Source organism: Macaca mulatta, chromosome 1 (assembly GCF_049350105.2).
Source record: "Macaca mulatta isolate MMU2019108-1 chromosome 1, T2T-MMU8v2.0, whole genome shotgun sequence".
Lineage (NCBI taxonomy): Eukaryota > Metazoa > Chordata > Mammalia > Primates > Cercopithecidae > Macaca > Macaca mulatta.
In genome coordinates this window covers 188796511-188818378 of record NC_133406.1, presented here as the reverse complement: position 1 = coordinate 188818378, position 21868 = coordinate 188796511, and the positions used below count along the sequence as shown (strand labels likewise).

Here is a 21868-nt window from a genome sequence, read left to right as displayed (position 1 = left end):
GATCAATGAAAGAGAATAGGTTCTAAAAACAGAGCAGTGTATATAATACTGTTACAATGCCATTTACTACCACAACTCAACAAATGATGCTGAAACAACAGGCTATTCATTTAGTGAGGAAAAAATAGCCATGTCTACCTTACCTTCAACACTTACAAATTTCAGATTACTTAGAGCTGAAACAGAACAGGGACACCTCTTAAGGGCCTGTGGGCCCCTAAGCATAGAAATAAAGGAAAATCTTGAGTTCTTTCAAGGGGAATTTCTGGCACCTAGCCAGCCTTGGAAAGTAAACATACAACTTGATAAGCAAGTAACAGTAACTTTAAAATAGCCAAGGAAGGTAGAGTCATGAGAAAGTTTGCTTCCCTACAGAAACTAAAGATAACATCTCAACATCTGTCTCTTCAGTTGTTTTTCAGAAACCTGCAAAAGGATCTGCAGGCACACAGACCTCAGATAAGGAGGAACTGGGGACTGAACTCGTCTGCTATCCTGATAAATTTACCCCTGCCTTTAAAAACTGTTACCTGCAAATCATCTGGGAGGTCAGAATTTAAGGGTTAGTCACCTGGTCCTCCTTGCTTGACACCCTGTAAATAAACACCATGCCTTCCTTCTTACCAATGCAAAATCTTAGTGTGGATATCCGGTCTTATTGCACTGGGTGAGCTGACTCCGGTTTGGTTCTCTAGACATTGGCAACCAAAAAGGGACAAAAGTCTGGAGTAGGTGCCTCATCTGTAGCACATATGTCCCTGGCCGCAGCCACCCTTGGGCCCAATCCAGCAGCAGCCTGAATTATTTTATTCAGGGACAGATCCGTGTATTTGGCGGGCAATCAGACACCGTTGGCCTGTGGTGCTCTACTTTCACAGCATTAGAAACAAATCACCTGAGAAGACGTCTTTTGGTAAGTGGTGGGTTCATGGGTGATAGCCCCATAGTATTTTTCCTTTCAGCAGGAAATCTGGCCTTGCTTCAGCAAATCTGGGCTCTACTTCATCAGAATGCATTTGGTGGGAGACACCCCAAAGATGAAGACTGAAACCTTGAAAACTTGCAATTTGATTGTGATTTGCTTGCTTGAAAATCTATTTAATACTTAACACCTGGCCAAGGCATTAAAGGTTTGTCACCTAGATTTTGTGACAACTTTTAATGCCTTGGCCAGGGTTTTGTTTCATTTGAGAAACACAAGTTCTATTTCCTTTGTAGCCCATTAGGGTGTATTCTGCAGAATTGGGGCATTTTTAGATTAGGGTCCAAGGAAAAAAAAAAAAAGATTTTTTTTTTATTGCAGTAATGCTTGGCCACAATATTCTTTAGACTTCAAAAGAAAGCCTGAAAAGGGGAATCTTTAAACTGGACCCATAAATTTTAAAATAATCTCGGGCATCTCTCTAAACAATTGATTTTACAAAAAAATATATTTTCTAAACAAATTTTACAAAGGACACTTAATAGTGTCGTGACTAGCCTTGAGAATTCACTTGACTAAATTAAAGAACAAATATCTCACCTAAAACAAGGTTAAAATCCTTTGCAAGCTCAAAACTGCCTGCTTTAGATCCCCTCCAGGAACAGCAGTGGTAAAGCACTGAGGCTCCCTGGGTTGAATTCCCAGCCAGGAAACACATCAGTTTTTGGTTTGATATTTGTGTGACTTTTGCCATTTATCATTCCTTTTTCCTTCTATGGGCAGCTTTTGATTTCCTGTCCTCCGTCTGTGCAGGGGGCAGCCTACAGGTTTTTTGGTATGTTTTTTGGTACAGGTTTTGTGTGTGCATGGTGAGCTGAGAAACTGAAGCTCTAGAGAATATGGTCAAACAGAAATGTGGTCTGTACTCCATTTATGGCTGACAAAATTTTCCTTTCTTTAAGCTGTCTTTGGGGCAGCTCTGAATCTTGTGAAAACTGCTTTCCACCTCTTTCGAGACCTCACGTATCCTTGTTGAAGTCATAACCCTGGCTAAGCCTTCTTAGTTTCATGGGGGAGAATATCTTTGGGGTGAAAAAGAGTTCAAAAGCCAGAAATGTCAACTGTCCCAGCTAAAAATCTGACAGTAAGAGATTTGAAAGGATATTTTTTTAAGAACTCTATAGTGAAAAGTCTAATTAAAACTAATATTTAGGCCATATTTGTGTGTGTATGTGTATATAACTATATATACAACTATATATAAAGTTGTATAACTATATATACATAATTATATATAACATATATATGAGGCTTTAAAACTAGTTTGTATAGTTTTTTTATATATATAGTTTTATAGTTTAAACTACATATATAGTTTTTTATAGTTTTATATATAGTTTTTTTATAGTTTTACATAGTTTATAGTCTTTTATGTGAGCCTCCGCACCTGGCCACTTTTCTTATTTTATCTGTCTACTACTGGCTTAGCAAATTCTATGTGCTGCCCTGGGGTCTTAAATACTCCAGCTGATCACACTGAACTATAAATATAATTGCCTTTTTGTTATGCTTCCTTGCGGACTTTCATCCTCCCAAATTAAAAGGGCAATTTTATAATTAGAATTTCTCAGACGTTGACAAGACAGATAATCTAAAGATATGTCATCCGACCCAGTTAATAGAACAATAATACTGAAGTTCCTTCAATTGTCATATTCTGAGGGCCCCTTTCAGAATATTACGTAAAAGAATTCCTGGCCAAGCACGTTGGTTCGTGCCTGTAATCCCAGCACTTTGGGAGGCTGAGATGGGTGGATCACAGTGTCAGGAGTTTGAGACCAGCCTAACCAACACGGTGAAGCCCCGTCTCTACTAAAATACAAAAAAATTAGCCAAACGTGGTGGCGTGGGCCTGTAAACTCAGCTACTCAGGAGGCTGAAGCAGGAGAATTGCTTGAACCCAGGAGGCAGAGGTTGCAGTGAGCCAAGACATGGCACTCCAGCCTGGGTGACAGAGGGAGACTGTTTCAAAAAAAAAAAAAAAAAGAAGAATATTATACAAAAGAATTCCTTTATTTTGGAAGTCCCTTCACTTGAAGCTATCTCAAACAAATTTGCCAGAAATCATGAGACTCTGCCTCTATATAAAAGGCTTACTTGATTTTGCCTCTTGAGGAGCAACAGCCCTACTCCCTCCTTAGAAGCCTACTCTCTAAACATGTCAGAAGTCCCATATCTTAGCTCCAAGCAAATTAACTCATTAAAAGTAAACAAGTCCACATACTCACTTTGGGATCCACAAATCTATTCTTGCCCAGGTACTAAAAAGATGGAGGTGGGTTATTTCTTTGGATGGACTTTGTTACTTCGGTGGGGAGTGGCGTCCTATGAGGTGAGCACATGATTAGAAATCTCTCCCTTACTTTAGGAATTCTTGCTAAGGAAACTTCAGCAGCAATAGCTGCCTAGCAGAAAAGAATTAATTCATTGGCTCAGGTGTCTTAAGATAATAGGATAGCTTTAGATTACATCTTAGCCAAGCAGGGAGGAGTGGGTATGGTAGTAAATACCACATGCTATACTTATATAAATGAATCTGCTGAGTTAGAAACTCATCTAAGATAAATTAGAGAACAAGTCACCTGGTTACAACAGGTCTCCCTGTTGGTCCCTAAGGACTGGTTTTCTTCTTTATTTTCTTGGATTCCTCATGGAATACAATTCATGTTTTCTGGATTGCTGAAGTTACACATATCAATCTTGCTAATTTTTCTTGTGCTTTATATCAAAACCAAATGTGTGTTAAAATGTAATAAGGCAGTGACTAATACAAATAAAGACAGTTCAGCACCATGGTGCCATGCCTGGGATTCATGGATACTTTGAATTCTGTGCTAGAAACTTACTATCTTCGGCCCAGGGGGCGGTGGCTCATGCCTGTAATCCCAGCACTTTGGGAGGCCGAGGCGGGCGGATCATAAGGTCAGGAGTTCAAGACCAGCCTGGCCAATATGATGAAACTCTGTCTCTACTAAAAATACAAAAAATAGCCAGGCGTGGTGGTGCACGCCTGTAGTCCCAGTTACTCGGGAGGCTAAGGCAGAAGAATCACTTGAACCCAGGAGGCAGAGGTTGCTGTGAGCTGAGAACATGCTACTGCACTCCAGCCTGGGTGACAGAGCAAGACGCCATCTCAAAAAATAAAAATAAAAATAAAAAAAAGAAACTTACTATCCTCATATCCTAGTCCTCAATCTTTGCCCCAATTCAACAGGAAGTAGGCAGAGCAGTCTGTACCCCAGTACCCCACAGGATTGACAGGTGACAAAAGATGGGGAATTGAGATGATGCAGGGACCCTAAGCATAGAAAAAAGGAAAATCGAATTATTTCAAGGGAAACTTCAGGCACCTAGCTAGTCCTGAAAAATAAATGTGCAACCTGATAAACATGCAGGTAATAGTAACAATAGCCAAGCTGGCCCAGCATGATGGCTGACACCAGTAATCCTAACTCTTTGGGAGGCCAAAGTGGGAGGATCACTTGAGGCCAGGAGTTCAAGACCAGTCTGGGCAACAGAGCGAGACCCCCCATCTCTAACAACAACAACAAAAATAGCCAAGGAAATTAAGAGTCACAAGAATGTTTGCTTCCCTATATAAACTAAACATCTTAACATGTCTCCAGTTGTTTTTCAGAAACCTGGGCCCATACCAAAAGGATCTGCCAGCACAGCAACCTCATATATAGAGGAACTGGGGACTGAACTCTGACTCTCCTTCTTTGTTCTAAATTCCTTTCTGAGGGGCCTGGGGAAAGTTATACCCACAAGCCAGTGCTAACATTCTTTTCTGCTGATCTCAAATTTTTAGACAAAGCTTTGCCTCCTTAAAGGAAAGGAGGCAAATCAGAAAATCTTCTACTATACCCATGAGCTATATATCACTGCTTCAAGATATCCAACCCTTTTAGGCCAAAATCAATGTGTAACCCTCCATGTATGGTTTACGATTTTGCCTGTAACTTCTGCAATCCAGAAATTTACCCCTGCCTTTAAAAACCCTTACCTGCAAATCATCAGGGAGGTCAGGATTTAAGCATTTAGCTCCCTGGTCCTCTTTGCACAGCATCCTGAAAATAAATGCCTTCCTTTCTACTGCTGCAAAACCTCAGTGTGTTTATGTCCTTATTGTGCCAGGCGAGCAGACCCAAGTTCAGTTCTATAACAGAGCTAAAAGGAAAGAATGTTTTTATTTAAGAAAAAAAAATTGGTATATTTGGGTGAAGAAAATTTGTACCAAACAGGATAAAAAATCCAGACCCTTATAAAGAAAAAAAAATGAAAAGATTTCACTGTATACTAATTTTAAGCTTTTATAAAACAATATCATAAACAAAATCAAATAGCAAATTGCATACTGGGAGGAAAAACTAATAACATGTAAGAAGAGTTCCTTCAAATCATTAAGAGAAAAAAAAAAGTTTAAAAATATGTACTATACAGCCTGACCAACATGGCAAAACCCTGTCTCTACAAAAAATACAAAAAAGAAAAGTAGCTGGGTATGGTGACGCAAGCCTGTAATCCCAGCTACTCAGGTGTCTGAAGCTGGAGAATCGCTTGAGCCAGGGAGGAAGAGGTTGCAATGAGCCAAGATTACGCCATGGCACTCCAGCATGGGCGACAGATGGGGACCTTGTCTCAAAAAATAATAATAATAATAATAATAATATATACTGTACACATTACAAGAATACAAGATGTCAAATAAAATGATGCACAATCTCACTAGAAATCAAAGATAATCAACTTAAATCAATGAAATATTTTTCATCCAGCAAATTAACTAAACAAAAAATAAAAACAACTGCTATCCAGTGCTGATAAGTGGACAGATTATTCTCACACATTTCTGATGAATCTCAAATGGTATCACATTCTTGTAGGGAAATACAGCCATTTTTATTTTTAATGTAAACTCTGAATACTTTTAATCTAGTAATTTCATTTCTAGGTGTTTGTTTTGGAAAAACTCTCGAACTGTTTTTCTTTTTCTCTCATACTACTACAATGGTCATCAACCGAAGTCTTCTGTGACCAAATGCGTGCTAATTCTTCAGTGGACACCAACTGGGTGTCCTCCAAATCAGTTCCAACACTACCAGGAAATAGCGTCAGATCCACCAGGATGAGGGCTCAGTCCCCAAGACTGCCCTGCCAACAAACAAACATACAGTTTCAAGTCCAGACCTCTGGAACTTCTGACTTACCGGCTTTCAAGTTGGGGTTCCCACGACCCCCTCTTTGGGTTTGTGCTGAGGGCTCACAGAACTTTGGGAAACACTTACTTAACATTTACTGGTTTATTGTAAAGGATATTACAGATAAAGAGATGCACAGGGTGAGGTATGGGGGAAGAGGCACAGGGCTTCTATGCCCTTCCTGTGCAGGCCACCCTCCAAGAACCTCCATGTGTTGAGCCATTCAGAAGCTCTTGGAACCTAGTGCTCCTGGGTTTTTATGGAAATTTCAAAATATCAGCATTCCTTCCTCCAAGGATAAGGTGGGACACCTTCTGAGGAGGGCCTTAAACTCCCAATCAGAAAGGCAGGGAAGATTATAGGGTCTTGTCTTGGGACAGATGAGAGATGGGTGGGAGAAGGTCTGAGAAATTCTGTTTCCTGAGCCCTGCCCATGAGACCTGACACACCCAACATTGTAACAAAAAGACTTTAACAAGGGCTATGGGAGTTACAAGCCAGGAACCATGGATGAAAACCAATACATATAACATTTGTTAAATTAAGTTTAGCCTAAAGCCACCTCCTTACATATTTTAAGTTTGGCCTAAAGGTTTCTCTGTACACAGTGAACTGAAACTTAACTAGATGTATAAACAGACCGTAACCTACTTTTGTGCTAATTACTGAGTTTCAGCCAATTAAAGGCAACCAACTGTTCAAACTATGTTCAGATACTCCAAATGCCTGAACTGTAACAAATCTGGCTGTTTCTGTACCTCACCTCTGTTTTCTGTATATGACTTTCCTTTCTGTGTCCATAAATCTTCAATCATGGGACTGCACCAGAGCCTCTCTGAACCTATTCTGGTTCCCCGGCTACCCATTTGTGAACCATTCTTTGCTCAATTAAACTCTGTTAAGTTTAGTATGTCTAAGGTTTTCAATAGATGGCATGCCCAGGAGCATGGAGTGACCAAGCAAGGTACCCCTCAGATTCACTTTGTCCATTGCTTTCTGGAAGCAACTGATATCATGAGTAAGTTCTCGCTGAGATTCTGAAGCTCAACAGATTTGTGTTTGGAACTGAGTTTGAGCAAACTACTGATCCAAACTGGGTTTGGAAGTCACAACAGAAACTGGACTGGGCCCATGATTGGATTGGATCTGATAATTAACTGACTGGGATTCAGTTAAGAGGCCGCAGATGTCCAGGGTCAGGCAGAAACTAGCAGTAAATGGTAATATTACAGGGGGTGCAAACTTCAGAAATTTGCAGAGATTTTCATGTTCTACATTATTTTTCTTGTACCCTTAGGTAGGGAAAAATCATTAACTAAATTGATCAAGGGGATCTGAGGACCAAATCCAGGATTCAAGGGAAATATTGGATCATTAGTATCAGAAGAACACAGTATTCTACCTTCCAGCTAGAAGGTAGAATGTATAAATATTAGGCCCCAGAAGTAGTAACTACTTACAGAAATGGCAAAATCTTAGTAACTTAAAATTACAATGGACCGTTCCTAATGAACACAGCACTTGAAAATGAGGGCTCCTGAATTAGTCTCCAAGGATGCCTACTGATGTGCAGAAGCTTCTAAAAACATTTCAATATTTTAATTGCTTTATTAAAAGACTCTTCACAAAAGGCAAATAAGACCAGGTGTGGTGGCTCGTGCCTGTAATCCCAGCACTTTGGGAGATCACAGCAGGAAGATCGCTTGAGCACAGAAGTTCAAGACAAGCCTATGTAACACAGTGAGATCTCCTCTCTACAAAAAATTAAAAATCACCTGGATATGGTAGTGCACACCTGTAGTTCCAGCCACTCGGGAAGCGAGGTGGGAAATTCATTTGAGCCCAGGAGGTAAAAGCTGCAAATCAGCTGTGATTGCGCCTTTGTGATTACACAGAGGCAAACCTTCTTTTTTTTTAAAAAAAAAAAAAAGGCAAATAAAAAGCTTAGGTGAATAACTGACAAGAAAAATTAAATCTGCTAACCTTTTGGCATAGATACTATCCTGCCTCAAGGATGAAAATAAAGATATCCTGGATAAAATGTTTATAAAATGTAAACCAGTGGGTAAAGCAGACTTGCTTCTTTTTTAGATCTATCCAGTCTGAGTCCAAACACAGAGTAACGCTTTCTTTGCCCTGTTCCTCAATGGGCTCCATCTACCCTGAACTCAGTAGCTAAGAAACAGCAGCTAAGTTAAATAAACCACCTACCCAACTAAAATACATCTTTCTGGCCTTTAACTGGCTATCCTGAAATTCTTCTGTAAAATAAATTTACATCTATAAAGAAATCCCCATTTGTAAGGGTGTCTGCCTGTGTATATTAGAAACTTTTATCATAGTTTTAAAATTATGTAACAAGTCAAACCTTTGTTTAAGCTCCTTTTCTGGACATCTTAACTGAAATTTTACTTACACCATTTTTTCCTTGGTTTGAGCAAATGATGGCACAATATGTACGCCTAAAGTCTTAGGTTGTGCTTTTGAGATATAAATTTTCTGCCTTATTTCACCTATGAGTTGTCCCATTAGAAATGCAAAAAAAAAATTTTTTTTTTTGAGACGGATTCTCGCACTGTCGCCCAGGCTGGAGTGCAGTGGCCGGATCTCAGCTCACTGCAAGCTCCGCCTCCCGGGTTCACGCCATTCTCCTGCCTCAGCCTCCCGAGTAGCTGGGACTACAGGCGCCCGCCACCTCGCCCGGCTAGTTTTTTGTATTTTTTAGTAGAGACGGAGTTTCACCGTGTTAGCCAGGATGGTCTCGATCTGCTGACCTCGTGATCTGCCCGTCTCGGCCTCCCAAAGTGCTGGGATTACAGGCTTGAGCCACCGCGCCCGGACAAGAAATGCAAATTTAAGGTTGCCTAGCTAACAACCGCTTAGGGCAATGAAACAGGTAATAGAATGACAATCTGAATGGAGAAAAGAAAAACTATTTAAAAGCCAGCAAATGAGAATTCTTTATGAAAGCTATAATATCTGCTCCTGTCTTTGTGTCTGTGTGTCTATATGTGTTACATGTATGTAATATTTAGCAAATAAAGGTAGTTTTAAATTGTTAGTAAAATAGAAATGGCTTCAAAATTATCAGTTAAATATAATTTGATACTTGCTTGATTTGACTGTTTTTGGTTTTGAGCCTCTGGAGTCAGAGGTCTGGATGTATGCCCACAGTGAGGCACGAGGACACATTCTCAATGCCTAGGCCACCAGCTGCAAGGCAGAATCAAGCCCAACATAGCCCCTTTTCCCCTGCCCTAGCTTTGCCTCCTGGCTATTCTGGGAGGGTTCCATCCTCCAGGCATTGTCTTCCCATTTCTGTCTTCTGTCATGAGGTCTACTGCTGGTGAGTAAATTCAGGCCTCAGACAGGCCCTGCCTATCTTGGATGCCATGTAGCTACCTGAGACCCAGGATGACTAGGAAAAACATCACGGGGGAGGGTACCTGTGTTATAGTTTCAAAGTCTTTACAGTAACTTAAAATACTTCTAAGTATTAAAACTTAAAATATTTCTTTTTTTTTGAGACGGAGTCTCGCTCTATCTCCCAGGCTGGAGTGCAGTGGCGCGATCTCGGCTCACTGCAAGCTCCGCCTCGCGGGTTCACGCCATTCTCCTGCCTCAGCCTCCCGAGTAGCTGGGACTACAGGCGCGCACTACCACGCCCACCTAATTTTTTGTATTTTTAGTAGAGACGGGGTTTCACCGTGTTAGCCAGGATGGTCTCCATCTCCTGACCTCGTGATCCACCCGCCTCGGCCTCCCAAAGTGCTGGGATTACAGGCGTGAGCCACCGCGCCTGGCCAAAATATTTCTCAGTATTTAGAAATGATGTAGTTAGATGTAGGAGATGCATAGCATTCTCAGTTTACCTGGATCTCACGGAGCGTAAAAACTAGCATGAAGTAAACTGTGTGAGATTGTACCACAGCCCCAGCTCATCTGCTTTGTCTGTACTGAGACTGAAGGGGAAGGGTTACAGACTGTGGTGCCTACTCCCATCACTGCTTCCCGTAGCCGTAACAGGACAAGGGGGATCTCGAAGGCATCTTGGAAATTGTAAGGTGATCCAGATTTGCCCGCGTCCTTTACTTTGGCCATAGTGGTGTCCAATTATATTATAAATTAATTGATGGATTTATACTGCCAGATCCTCAGAATGCTTGCCTTAGAAGATGACATCTATGCTTCCCTGATGCGTATTTTATTCATTCAAGACTGGATTTGAGACCCATCAGCGTGCTTCATCTTTCACCTCAGAGATACTCAGAGTTGACCTGGGTTGACTACTCAGGGTTGGTTTAGATAGGGTTGAATTTCCCATTCCGTAAGCTTTTCTTTCTGAAGATTAAAACTTCCCCAGATAGAATTGTTTTTTCTTCAAAAATATAGGATAGTTGCCCTAGAATTTTCTTATCTGGAGACAGTTTAACTACAGTTGTACAGACTCATGTCTATCATTCACACTCACAGCTGCCTCTGTGTTCACTGCTGCCGCAGCTCACTCAGTGTGGAAACTGCCACCTCTTTCTCTTAGTCAACTCTCCCAGTGTCTTTTGGCCACTACAGCTAGCTTGAAATGGCATTTCATATACAGCTTGGTCACCTGGAGAGTTTACTTCTGCCTACTTTTTCATCCCCAGTAGAAAGTACAAGCTTTCTTCCAATTGGTGTTCCCGCTGCAATTACTATTACTTTTCTGGGGGTGACTTTAAATTAAAACCAAAAATATGTTCATTGAGAGTATAAACTTACATGTCTAGAATAAGGAACAGAGAAGTGCTACCTACAAGAACCCTCCTTTCTCTTCTTACCACCACCTTTATAATGTAGTAGCTAGAATATTACAAGACAGATAGTGTGGGACACTATCAGCCTTAAAAACATCTTTATTAATTAGATCTAATTATTCTACTTTTGTTAACATTTCCCAATTAAGTTGTCCAGAGTATGAAAACTTAAATGCACAAGGATGTTCCAAGTGGTATCTTGGAACTTTTTTCTTTTTTTTTTGAGGCAGTCTCGCTCTGTCGCCTAAGCTAGAGTACAGTGGCACGAGCTTGGCTCACTGCAACCTTCGCCTCCCAGGTTCAAGTGATTCTCCTGCCTCAGCCTCCCTAGTAGCTGGGATTATAGGCAGGCATCACCATGCCCAGCTAATTTTTGTATTTTTAGTAGAGACGGGGTTTCGCCATGTTGGCCAGGCTGGTCTCAAACTCCTGACCTCAGGTGATCTGCTCACCTTAGCCTACCAAAGTGAATGTTACTTTTAATAGGCCAAATTATAAACCACTTAAAAGTTTAGGGCAGGGGTCAGCAAACTTTTTCTATAAAGGGCCAGAAAGTAAATATTTTAGGCTTTGCAAACTATACTGTCTGTCATAACTTGTCAACACTGCTGTTGTAGCAAAAAAGCAGTCACAGACAATATGTAAACAATATGAGCATGGCTGTGTTCCAATAAAACTTTACTTACAAATGTGGGGCCACAGTTTGCCATCCCCTGATCTAGGAAATAGTCAACAAACAGATATATATGAATGGCACATTATATACTCATCAAATATTGGTAATGTCAGTACTGTCTTGGGTTACAGAAAAAAATTAAATGACATTAAATTTTTAAAAATAAGTAATAAAAAGGGCAGGGGCGGTAGCTCACGCCTGTAATCCCAGCACTTTGGGAGGCTGAGGCAGACGGATCACGAGGTCAGGAGTTTGAGAGCAGCCTGGCCAACAGAGTGAAACCCTGTCTCTACTAAAAATACAAAAATTAGCCAGGCATGGTGGCATACACCTGCAGCCCCAGTTACTTGGGAGGCTGAGGCAGGAGAATGGCTTGAACCCAGGAGGCGGAAGCTGTGGTGAGCCGAGATTGTGCCACTGCACTCCAGCCTGGGCAGCAGAGTGAGACTCCATTTCAAAAAAAAAAAAAAAAAAAGTTAGTAATGAATATTATTAAAACATAAGAAAATGTCATATTAAATAAAAACTGTAAGATACAAAAGTGTATGAATGGGTGTAACCATGGCTGCAAAGAATACACCAAAAATATAATAAAACAATGACACCAGCCTGGGCAACACGGTGAAACCCCATCTCTACAAAAAATACAAAATTAGCCAGGCATGGTGGTATGCACCTGTGGTCCCAGCTACTCAGGAGGCTGAGTTGGGAGGATTACCTGAGCCCAGAGAGATCAAAGCTGCAGTGAGCCATGATTGCACCACTGCATTCCAACCTGAGTGACTGAGTGAGACCCTGTCTCAAAAAAAGAAATAAAGAATGAAAAAAAAAGATGACAAAGTAAATTACTAACTGTGGTTATAGTAGGATTGGAGGGCAGTAAATGGATGACTTTGTCTTTTCTCAATATTTTAGTTTTTATTTGTATTATGTTTATAGTAAAAATGTCTTTAGATTAAAAAATAAAATTAGCTTTAGTATCAACAGCACACTAATACAAAAGTAAAATTCGATTTTCTCTTTTAAGCAAAAATTTTGTGTAGTAGTAATAAGACACTAAAATATTTCTGCTCATATTTTGAGTAAACTGCAAAAAATAAAAAGGAGAGATGAAAGAAAGAGAGGTTCTGTCTTAGGCTATCTTTCTTAGGTCCTTTGAATGTTTGGAAAACTAAGTCTCCTATCTATCAAAGAGTAAAGGTTTTTGCTTTAAAAATCTTTTTATTATCACTTTGGCTAAATGAATGACTTATTTTACAGCAACCTGTAATCCTATTTTGGATCCTTTTTTTTTTTTTTCTTTTGAGATGACGTCTTGCTCTGTCACCCAGGCTGGAGTGCAATGGTGCAATCTCAGCTCACTGCAACCTCCACCTCCCGGGTTCAAGCAATTTTCCTGCCTCAGGCTCCTGAGTAGCTTGGACTACAGGCGTGTGCCACTATGCCCAGCTAATTTTTGTATTTTGAGTAGAGACAGGGTTTCACCATATTGTCCAGGCTGCTCTCAAACTCCTGACCTCGTGATCCGCCTGCCTCAGTCTCGTGAAGTGCTGAGATTACAGGCGTGAGCCACTGCACCAGCTTTTTTTTTTTTTTTTTTTTTTTTTACCTCCAACTTTGGGATGCTACAGAGGGCCTCTGCAGCATCCAAAAGAAAGACAAGGCCGGGGACTGGGTGCGGTGGCTCACATCTGTAATCCCAGCACTTGGGGAGGCCGAAGTGGGCGGACCAGCCGAGGTCAGGAGTTCGAGACCAGCCTGGCCAGCATGGTGAAACCCCATCTCTACTAAAAACACAAAAATCAGTTGGGTGTGGTGGCAGGTGCCTATAATCCCATCTACTTGGGAGGCTGAGACAGGAGAACCCGGGAGGCGGAGGTTGCAGTGAGCCAAGATCTTGCCATTGCACTCTAACCTGGGGGACAAGAATGAGACTTCGTCTCAAAAAAAAAAGAAAGACAGGGCGGGGTGCGGTGGTTCACGCCTGAAATCCCAGCACTTTGGGAGGCCGAGGCGGGCGGATTGCCTGAGGTCAGGAGTTCAAGACCAGTCTGGTCAACATGGTGAAACCCCGTCTCAACTAAAAATACAAAAAAAGTTGGCTGGACGTGGTGGTGTGCACCTGTAATCCCAGCTACTCGGGAGGCTGAGGCAGGGGAATTGCTTGAACCAGGGAGGTGGAAGTTGCAGTGAGCCGAGACAGTGCCACTGCACTCCAGCCTGGGCAACACAGCAAGACTCCACCTCAAAAAAAAAAAGACATACAGAATTATTTGGTATGTTAAGTTACGTAAGAAGCACTGCCGGTTGCAGTGGCTCACACCTGTAATCCCAGCACTCTGGGAGGCCGACGTGGGTGGATCACCTGAGGCCAGGAGTTCGAGATCAGCCTGGCCAACATGGTGAAACTCCGTCTCTACTAAAACTACAAAATTTAGCCACACATGGTGGCGCACCTGTAATCCCAACTATTCGGGAAGCTAAAGCAGGAGAATCGCTTGAACCTGGGAGGTGGAAGTTGCAGTGAGCCGAGATTGGACCACTGCACTCCAGTCTGGGCAACAGAGCAAGAACCTGTCTCAAAAAAAAAAAGAAAGAAAGAAAGAAAGAAGCACTGTCAAATAAGAAACGATGTTGAACTTTGAGTTATATTTTTATTATGAATGTTATTAATATATGTTCCAAAATTCTATAAGACTCCCACAATTCTGGTATGTCTGGGCATATGCTATCAGTCATAATTATAGTTACTATGTTAAATTGTAGGCCACAGAAATAACCAAATTTCCTTGTCAATTCTAACTATGATCATTTTCAGTTGTTTCCACAATTAACTGCTTAATTCTGATGCAGTTTCTGAAAACTTCACAGGCAAGCAAAATCCTAGTGTCTTCAAGGAGGTTCATGAGAAGGATGGAAAGGACTTTGACAGCACTTTTTTTTTCTTTTTTTTATTGGTTTTTTTCTTTTTTTTTGAGATGGAGTCTCACTGTGTCGCCAGGCTGGAGTGCAGTGGCGCGATCTCAGCTTATTGCAACCTCCACCTCCCGGATTCAAGCAATTCTCCTGCCTCGGCCTCTAGAGTAGCTGGGACTATAGGTGCACGTGCGCCACCACACCCAGTTAATTTTCGTATATTTAGTAGAGACGGGGTTTCACCATGTTGGCCATATGGTCTTGATCTCTTGACCTCGTGATCCACCCCCCATTGGCCTCCCAAAGCACTGGGATTACAGGCGTGAGCCACCATGCCTTGCGACAGGCACTCTTAAATACAGGTTTCTGATAACTTTAGGATACTGACATTTGGACTGAAGAGGTCCCAGAACTCTAATGTAAACACTGGCCAGTTTCTAAAACTGCTAACCCAAGCAGGACAAAAATTAATTGAATACCAAGAAAATACCTTGCCAGATTTTCATGCTAAATCTGCTAATACTAACATTGTTTAGATATGCAATTTGAATGAACTCCATGGTCCAAAGTCAAATTGCCTATAACTCATTCTAATAAACAGTGCTATGCATCTAAATTGGAGAGACAAAATTAGTATTTAGGAGGATATTAAGTCCAATGTTATCCATGGACTTGAGTCCTCAAAGCTTCCATTATTAAAAGCTCTGCAGTCGGTGACTCATCATAAAAGAGATAAAGTAATCTCAATTGACTATAAATGTGTGGGGGGGGGGCGGCGAATGTTCTAAATGCAAAAATGGTTTACGACCAATGTTTGGTTTGTCAAACCCATAACCAATCCTGGGAAGATAATAAAAACTTCAGCTGTATTTCTGCCCAATGGGCCATTTAAACATTTATAGCGGTATTTTCTTCACTTGTCATTTTCAATGTATGTTTTTTGGTGGTACAGAATCTTTCTCATGTAGCCAGGCACAGTGGCTCACCGCTTGTAATCCTAGCACTTTGGGAAGCCAAGGCGGGCGGACTGCCTGAGTTCAGGAGTTCAGGACCAGCCTGGGCAACATGGTGAAACCCCGTCTCTACTAAAATACAAAAAAAAATAGCCAGGCCTCATGGCATGTGCCTGTAGTCCCAGCTACTCAGGAAGCTGAGGCACAAGAACTGCTTGAACCTAGGAGGCAGAGGTTGCAGTGAACCAAGATCATGCCACTGCACTCCAGCCTGGGCAACAGAGCAAGACTTTGTCTCAAAAAAAAAAAAAAAAAAAAAAAAAAAACTATTTCCCACGTAAAAGGGCTGATACCATAACAGTAGCTAAAAGGCTATTAGGAAATGTGTTTTCCACATGGCCATTCCTTGAGCAATCTCCAATGATAGAGGTACTTGTTTCACTGAACAAGTTGTAAAATAGTTAAACAAGGAATTACAGGTAAAATAGCATTAGGTAAAGCTAACTGAACTGACTAGATTGCCTTGGTAAAAAGGTATTGCAGATTGATGCCAATCAGATCCACTTAAGAGTGGAAACATAAGTTGACCCTTTATAAAAAAGTCACTACAAGGCCTATGCGCCTAACAATAGAACCTCATGTATATTCCACTACTAAACTCTGATATGAGTAAATACTGCAAGGTTTAATGCATTATGCCAAAGCGTGTTTTCACCAGGTAAAAAGAAAGCTTTTCATGGTCCACTGACTGAGGACAATCAGCCCCTTCACAATCTAGAACCTGGAGACTGGATATCCAGAGATCATCATCAGAGAAAGACTGTCTTTGCAATGTACACTACAGCAAAACTTCGGGACCTTGAACCTTGGGTTCGTAATCTCAACTCAAAAGGGTTTCTCTAGACTCTTGGAACTCTATACACATTGGAGACCTTAAGGTAAAGTTAACCAGGAAAGTTTCTCCCCAGAAGCAGACAGCATCCTAGCATGGACAGCTTTTTCCCAAGATCACAGATGAAGACTTCTCTGCTACCATGAGACTCTCATCTCTCAACTTTTTCCTTGCTTATGCCTCTACAAACAATAGAATTGAAAAGGAGGTCTCCCTGTGTACACTCATGATGTATACTTTTATTTGTGGAGGACTTCACAGACAACCTTTTATCTTGATAGATGGAAGATAAAGGGCCAATGTGGGTGAGAAATTTTAATGGTACCTTTGGCACTTTGTAATCAGACACAGAACATTAGTCTACTCCTCTGAACCAACATCATAGGTTAAAGAGAAAACTGCCAGGCAGTCTTCACCCTTCTGGATGGGCATTAATTTTGAGGTCTCTTTCTCCATGGTTTGGAATAAATGAGGCAATGCTTTGTAGAAGATTAACAAAAAGGTTGCTTGGTTAAAATGAGCAGACTCTTTATCTAGTTCATTCTTTGATCTATTTGATTTTAGTTGGTTTGGTTCATGAGGACCCTGGCTAAGGAGCATACACCAAACTTGTGGTATTACCATTCTTATATAGTCATGATAATAGTCTCCCTGGTGTACTGTATTCTCTCAAAAGTTTTTAAATGTTTGCATGCAACCATCCCTAAAATGTCAAATGGTCTCTCTTCAACTAGAATGACAAAAACTCAAAAGAAATGTGTAACTGTAAGTAAACTGTAACCTATGAAAGACATGCTGAGATGGGAAACCAAAAATCATAGTAACTGTGAGTGGCACTAAGGCCCTAAGTTTTGGTCACACTCACCTAAGTGAGTGCCTGATCAAAAGGGGGCAATTTTAAAACAAAACTATGGGAGGTCATTGTTTTGGACTGAGCTTGTGCACCAGGCCCCAGTAGAACACACCAAACCAACATGGAGTCACTCATGCTAAATGCAACATAATCAAGCCAAAACTCTAAGGAAGCAAAGTGGTCCCAAACAGACTAGGGTTTATTTTTCTCCTATAAACAGGAGAATCTAACACAAGGTCTCCTCTGCCCTAACACTTAACAGTTACCTGACATCCTTCTTCCCACCACACAAAATCCACCATTCTGTTATTTCCCAGTGGGATTTGAGACTGAATAAGTATATTTATGATGGTGACAGAACGACATCAATGTGCAAAGTTCTGGTCAACCTCTCAAAATTAAGTTCAGCCTAAAGGTTTCTCTGCACTAGTGAACTGAAACCTAACTAAATGTATGAACAGACCATAACCTACTCTTGTGCCAATCACTAAGTTTCAGCCAAAGGTGGCCAACTGTGTAAATGATGTTCAAATAAGGCAGACACCAAGCTATAACCAATATGACTGTTTCTGTACCTCACTTCCATTTTCTGTACATCACTTTCCTTTTTCCATCCATAAATATTCTTTGACCATGCAGCTGTGATGGAGCCTCTCTGAACCTATTCTGGTTCAGGGACTGCCCAATTCAGGGGCTGCTCAATTAAATTCTGTTAAATTTAGTTTGTCTAAAGCTTTGAACACACCACAGTATCTTATGGAAATGTTAACACATATGAGCAAAGATAAATCAACAATTTTCACTGCAAAAATGGTTATGATAGAGAAAAAGCAGAAATCACCCAAACGTTCATACATAAAGGAATATGCAAATAAACTATTCTATAACCATACCATGGAATACTATATACTCTCCAAGACCTCGTTTTCATATATAGAGGAACTGATAATTCAGTTTTTAGCCTTAAATTGCTATTTCTAGACCTACATAGATGGTGCTAAATCATTTTAGGTCAAAACAGTGTGGTTGGGAGCTAATTATGTAATGACTTATATAGCTTGTCACTACCTCCTCTCAAATTCTGTGGTCTCAAGTATTCATATAAGTGTGTATACATATATTTTGGAGGGTGGGGAGAAAGATGCCAATCTTTCTCTAACAAAACCTCTTTTACCCTATTAAACCTGTCTTCCTTCATTTGGTTTCACTCTCCCACTGCTCCTGTACTAAGGATAAAGACTGAAGTAGATTTTAAACCACGTCCAAGAATCAAGAATGTGGTATTATCTTTATAATAAAGTACCCACCCACTCATTTTTGTTTCTGAATAAAATAAACCAACCTTTTGTGAAGAAGCTGCTTTCAGTCACTAAAAATTTAAAACCACAGTTAAGAGTTTAAGTATTTAAATCCAAAAATGCTTGGGAAAAAAATAAAACAGAAGGACTTGAGACTACATGGCTGAAGTGAGAGGTGACATGTTACATATCATGGGCATACCTAGTTTTATTGTGCTTTACTTTATTAAGCTTCACTGTTATTATTTATTTTATTTTATTTTATTTTATTTTTATAGAGTCTCACTCTATTATCCAGGCTGTAGGGCTGTGGCATGATCTCACTCACTGCAACTTCTGCCTCCCAGGCTTAAGCAATCTTCCCACCTCAGCCTCCCAAGAAGCTGGGACCACAGGCGTGCGTCACCACACTCAGCTAATTTTTATATTTTCTGCAGAGACAAGGTTTTCACCATGTTGCCCAGGCTGGTCTCAAACTCCTGAGCTCAAGCGATCTGCCCACCTCAGCCTCCCAAAGTGCTGGGATTACAGGCATAAATCACCATACCCAGCTTACTGTGTGTGTGTGTGTGTGTGTGTGTGTGTGTGACGGAGTCTGGCTCCTGAGCTCAAGCGATCTGCCCACCTCAGCCTCCCAAAGTGCTGGGATTACAGGCATAAATCACCATACCCAGCTTACTCTGTGTGTGTGTGTATGTGTGTGTGTGACGGAGTCTGGCTCTGTCGCCCAGGCCGGAGTGCAGTGGCGCGATCTCGGCTCACTGCAAGCTCCGCCTCCTGGGCCCACGCCATTCTCCTGCCTCAGCTTCCCAAGTAGGTGGGACCACAGGCGCCCGCCACCGCGCCCAGCTAATTTTTTGTATTTTTAGTAGAGACGGGGTTTCACCGTGTTAGCCAGGATGGTCTCGATCTCCTGACCTTGTGATCCGCCCGCCTCAGCCTCCCAAAGTGCTGGGATTACAGGCGTGAGCTACCGCGCCCGGCCAGCTTACTTTTTTTGAAAAACAAAAACAAAAAAAACTGAAGGTGTGAAACCCTGAATCAAGCAAGTCTATCTTCCAACAGCATGTGTTCGTGTCTTTGTCACATTTTTGTAATTACTGCAATATTTCAAACTTTTAAATCATATCTGTTGTAATAATCTGTAATCAGTGATCTTTGGTATTCCTATTGTAATTGTTTCGGAGAGCCACAAACCACATCCCCATAAGACATAATCGATAATTAATCAATAAATGTATGTGTTCTGACTGATCCATCTCTCTCCCTCTCCTTGTGCCTTCCTATTTCCAGAGACACAACAGTATTAAAATTAGGCCAGTTAGTAACCTTAAATGGTCTCTAAGTGTTCAAGTGAAAGGATGACTTTGCACATCTCTCACTTAAAATCAAAAGCTAGAAATAAGTCTGGGCACAGTGACTCACACATGTAATCCCAACACTGTGGGAGGCCGAGGCAGGTAGATCACTTGAGCCCAGGAGTTCAAGACCAGCCTGGGCAACAATGTGATACCCCCATCTCTTAAAAAAAAAAGAAGCTAGAAATGATTAAGCTCAGTGAGGAAGGCATGTCAAAAGCCAAGATCAGCTGAAAGCTTGGCTTCTTGCAGCAATCAGTTAGCCAAGTTGTGAATGCAAAGGAAAAGTTCTTGAAGGAAATTTAATGTGCTACTCCAGGGAACATATGAATGGTAAGAAAGCAAAACCATCTTACTGCTGACAGGGAGAATGTTTTTGTGATCTGGATAGAAAATCAAACCAACCACTACTTGCCCAGCTTACTATAATGGCCAATTATATACCAAAATACAGTCGTCCCTTGCTTGGTATACAAGGGGGACTGGTCCCAGGATCTCCCCTGTATATCCAAATATGCACACACTCAAGTCCTACAGTCTGCCCTGCAGAACCCATATATACAAAAAGCTGGTTTCCCATCCTGAGAATACTTCATTTGCGAATCCCCTTTGGTTGAAAATTATCAGCATATAAGTCCAGTTCAACTGGTGTTGCTCAAAAGTCAACTAACTGCACTAGCTATCTGTATGCTGAACTGAAGAGGGGAGGGATGAAAAAGTTAAGCTAAGCATGCCCCAGGTCATTCTACCACACTCACTTACCAGATGTTACTCCTTTTTTGGAGAGGAGTAAGAGAGAAAAAGGGGCCAGGTGCGGTGGCTCATACCTGTAATCCCAACATTTTGGAAGGCTGAGGCAGGAGGATCATTTGAGGCTAGGAGTTAGAGACAAGCCTAGGCAACACAGTGAGACCCCCATCTCTAGTAAAAATAAATTAATTAAGCAAATTAGCTGGGCATGTGCACCTGTAGTCCTAGCTACTCGGGAGGCTAAGGCAGGAGGACTGCTTGGGCCCAGGAGTTTGAGGCTGCAGTGAGCTATGATCATGCCACCGCACTACAATCTGGGTGACAGAGTGAGAACCCGTCTCTAAAGGAAAAAAAAGAAGACAAAGAGGTTAAAACCATTACCTGGCTGGGTGCAGTGGCTCAAGCCTGTAATCCCAGCACTTTGGGAGGCCGAGACGGGCGGATCACGAGGTCAGGAGATCGAGACCATCCTGGCTGACATGGTGAAACCCCATCTCTACTAAAAAATACAAAAACTAGCCGGGAGGTGGCGGGCGCCTGTAGTCCCAGCTACTCAGGAGGCTGAGTCAGGAGAATGGCGTGAACCCGGGAGGCGGAGCTTGCAGTGAGCTGAGATCCGGCCACTGCACTCCAGCCTGGGCAGCAGAGCAAGACTCCGTCTCAAAAAAAAAAAAAAAAACCATTACCTTAGCAAAGTCCCTCCACATAGAACCTGTGATTTCCCATATTATATAGTAGTTTCAAAGAAAAAAAAAAACAGAGGGGAAGAATTAGTAAAAAATACATACATATGTATATATGGCTTTTTCCCCCGACCAATAAAACACATCCATCTAGAAGCAGTGGCTCATGCCTGTAATTCCAACACTTTGGGCAGCATAGGTGGGAGGATCACATGAGCCTAGGAGTTCGATGCTGCAGTAAGCTATGATGGCACCACTGCAGTACAGCCTGGGTGACACAATGAGATCATCCCTTTAACAAAAGACAAAAAAAAAAAAAGAGAGAGAGGTTGAGTGTGGTGGCTTATGATTGTAATCCCAGAATTTTGGGAGGCTGAGGTGGGAGGACTGCTTGAGCCCAGGAGTTCAAGATCAGCCTGGGCAACAAAGGGAAACCTCATCTCTGCAAATAATTTTTAGAATTCGCCAGAGGTGGTAACACCTGTGGTCCCAGCTACTCGGGAGGCTGAGGTGGGA

General features: G+C 41.6%; 1 protein-coding gene and 1 long non-coding RNA gene across 7 annotated transcripts in view; one reads left to right on the top strand and one right to left on the bottom strand.

Moving 5' to 3' along the window:
* The window catches only part of NRDC (nardilysin convertase), a 100242-nt gene that overhangs the window by 61529 nt on the left and 16845 nt on the right, over positions 1-21868 (bottom strand). The gene's annotated exons all lie outside the window — the stretch shown is intronic.
* LOC144333465 (uncharacterized) lies at positions 875-9244 on the top strand. Its single transcript, XR_013402133.1, has 3 exons — positions 875-913; positions 5937-7828; positions 8989-9244. It is a non-coding gene; the product is annotated as an uncharacterized LOC144333465 (long non-coding RNA).